This window comes from Suricata suricatta, chromosome 2 (assembly GCF_006229205.1).
Source record: "Suricata suricatta isolate VVHF042 chromosome 2, meerkat_22Aug2017_6uvM2_HiC, whole genome shotgun sequence".
Taxonomy (NCBI): domain Eukaryota; kingdom Metazoa; phylum Chordata; class Mammalia; order Carnivora; family Herpestidae; genus Suricata; species Suricata suricatta.
Window position 1 is genome coordinate 186,229,421 of NC_043701.1, and position 3,522 is coordinate 186,232,942.

The following is a 3,522-nucleotide window of genomic DNA, read 5'->3' on the forward strand; positions in this document are numbered from 1 at the left end:
TGAAAAGACTGTAATTGGAGATCTATAGACACTTTCAAGCATGAAAAGATATCATAAGAGAATACAATTCTGGCCACAATTTGATGTCTGTAATTTAAGGGAAAGCATTCTGATGAAGACTGTGGGCTGGCAAAGAGCGTGGTGATGTGATTTCTTAAGTGACTGACATTCGGTACCAGGACCCCTGGCTGGTACGGTCCGTGGGGCCTGTGACTCGTGACCTCGGGATCGTGAGTTCAAGCCCCATGTTGGGCACAGAGCCTACTTAAAAATAAAAGTGTAAAAAAGTAAAACCGTTTTGGTATTTAGCTTCTTGGGTACATTGACAAGAGTAACAGCTTTATTTCAAAATACCAATATTTATCACACCAAAAATTACATTCCTTGCATTATTTACATTTGTGATTTCCTTAAAAATTTAACTGTTGACTTTGAAATGTGCAAACAGTTTCACAGCTTTTCAGAATTTCTTTAGGGAAAATGAGAGCCAAGACCCTGAAGACCCCACTCTATTTGCCTCAGCAAGGAGCAAGCCACCTGGCCATGCTGAGTGCCAACAGAATGCCCTAACTCCAGAGCAAGCCCCCATCTGAAGGAGACACCGGGCTCAGAAGAACAAGGCAAAGTCCTGCCAGGGGCTGTGTAGACAGGGGCCCAGCATCCAGCACAGAGCTTTGCAGGATTGGCATCCATCTGGGCCTCTGACCTGGCACTGACCAGGAGCGAGGTCCATGGAGGCCAGAGGCCAGAGCAGGGAGGGCCCCTCAGGCCAGGATCTGCAGAAGGGAAGGTCTTGTGGGAAAGTGAGGTCGGGCAGAGAGTGAGTAGAGTGGTCAGGGAAGGCGGGGGCACCACCCCGTCATGGCCTCGGACTCTGACATCACCCGGGAGGCCTCGGGAAGGAGGTGAGCTGGCCAGGCGTGTGCTGGCCACCCTGGCATGGTGGCGGGGCAGACATGGAGGCCAAAACTGAGAGGCCATTCCAGTGGTCTGTTCGTGAGGGTTCTTGGCCTTACGAGTTTGAAGCTAACTTCCAGGGGACACCCAGGGGCCGCTGGGATGTCCTCATGCCCACATGTGTGTCTCCACCGCTCTGGGAAGACCAGCAGTCCCTAATAGAGACTTGCGCTGGTGTCAGCCCTCATCCAACGTTAATGGAGCACCTACTGTGTTTGAGGCACCAGAACACAGGGCCAATACCAGACCATTCCTTGGACCAAAGCCAGCAAGTATGCAAACACTCCGACTAAGCAAGCTTCTAGCTAAGTTGACATCACTCACTGAACAAAGAAGACCAATGACAACAAACTTTTAAATGAAAAAATTATGGCTGTGTGGTCTCGGTCCCACCGGGTCTCCCTCAGCCCCTCCCCTCAGCTCCTCCCCCTCGGCCACACCACGCCCACCCTCCCCTCGCCCCTCGGCCACGCCAAGCCCCTAGGCTCCTCCCCCAGCTCCTCCCCCTCAGCTACACCCCCGCCCTCCCCTCAGCTCCCCCCCTCGCCCCTCGGCCCCGCCCCCACTCCTAGGCTCCTCCCCCAGCTCCTCCCCCGGCCCTCCCTTTGGCTCCTCCTCACCCTGTCCCACAACTCCTGCCCCGGCCCCTCGGCTCCTCCCCTCCCCTCCTCCCCGCCCTACCCCTCCCCTGGCCCATGCACACTGGTCAGAGCTACAGTCTTTCTGACCAAGGAGATGGGAAATGTCCACTACGCGCCCTCGGGCTACAGCTGCCAAAGCTGGGTGCCGCATCAAAGCCTGTCTGTCCCGAATTTCACCCAACCGCACGCGCCTCTTTCTCAAGTAGACGACGTGTCATCAGACTCAGGAATACTTGCCATATGACTGCTCCCCAGTTATGAGCTTATCTTTGCCCCCCCCATTCGGCGCCTAAGTCCCCACCCCTAACCTCTGCGCCCACGGCCAGGTGCGCAGCCACCCCAGAGCCAGCTGACAGAGCCCACACCGACCTCCAGTGAGGTCCCTGCAGCTCCTGGGGGCACAAAGGGCACTTGCGCTGGGTAGTGGGTGAAGGACGTCTCCAGCCCTCAGCAGAGGAAAGTGCAGCCGGAGGGACCCTATAGGCAGGGGGCTCAGCTCTGGGGACTCAGGGTCTGAGGAGCGCTTGGAGCACAGCCTCCTTCTGAGGCCCTGGGTGGTGCCCCCACCGCATCACTGCGAGCTGGCTTCTCCAGCTCCAGCCTCCACCACCCACCCCACCCTGGCTGCTGCTCTGAGCTTCCCAGGACGATGGGAAGTGGGGAGCCGCACGCACTTTCTAGCAGTTGACTTGGGTGGACTCAAGGATCAGCATTCCGCACAAGATGAGGCTGGCCAGCACCCACCTGGCTGCCTGCTTGGGGCCTATTTCTTTGGTGACTAGGATGGCCCTCAAGTGCTTGGGTGTCACATGCCAGGGGCCAGGGTCACAGTGACCTGACTCAGACACAGGATGTTGAGAATCCGTATCCCAGTGCATGGCTGGACCCTGCAGGCCTTGCCCACACATGCCTGGTTCACGGGAGCAGAACTTACGGGGCCGCGGCCGTGCACCCGGCCGGGGCTGTGAGGGTGGGGCTGGCCACCTGTGGAAGCCCACAGCCTGGCCAGTAGCACCTGCTCTCCCGCTGGGGCTCCGGCTGAGAGCTCTGCTGGGAGGCCGGCGAGGACCGCGTCCACCAGGGCCGTAGGACTGCCATCCACCCTCCCGTGGGAAAGGTGGTGGGGGGCGCTGTGTGGCCTTTTGCCAGGATTGGAAGAGAGAGGATCTTGGTTCTTTGCCAACCACAGGCCCCAGGTTGAAGCAAGGCTCACCCCGTGTTGAGCAAAGTTCAGTCACTGGACCATAAACGGGGCATGGAGAAGTTAATCAGGAGGCAGCAGGACTGCCAAATTGTGGGGAGGGGTCGTGTGGTCTTCGGGTCTCCTACGCACCAAGGCTGGCTGGCAAAGTGTGGATGAAGCTGTAATTGTCGGTTCCCACACGCATCCATGAGACCCTCACTCAAGGGAGGAGGCCAGACCCCAAGCTACTCAGACGGGGCCCCGCCTGGTCTCCTGCCCCCTCACCCCCGTTTCCCCTCCCCCCACCACCGCGCCTCCGCAGCCCACACCCCCGGCGGGGACTGCGGCAGCCCCGCCCCTAGGCGGCGGGGAGAGGGGAGAGGGGACGGGCGGAGGGTCCACGGCCCTAGGAGTGGGCCACGGCCCTCGACCTCGAGGCCCCAGGTGGGCGCAGACCCAGGCAGCAGCCTGCGGTGGCGTCGCTGAGAACTCGGGCCACACAAGGTGCCCCGCCCCAAACGGTGCCAGCCGCGCACAGGCCGCCGGCTCCGAGCAGCCTGCAGAAGGTAGCCAGTGTCCCCGAGGGACAGAGTCCCCAGGAGCGCGCAGACCCCAGCCGCGCCCAAGCGCCCGCCAACGTGAGCACGGCCTGGCGAGTGCCAGGACCCCCGGTTCCTCCCGGACACCCCGTCCCCCGCTCGGGTGACACTGCGGCAGGCGCGCGGGTGGCGCGCCGAGGGC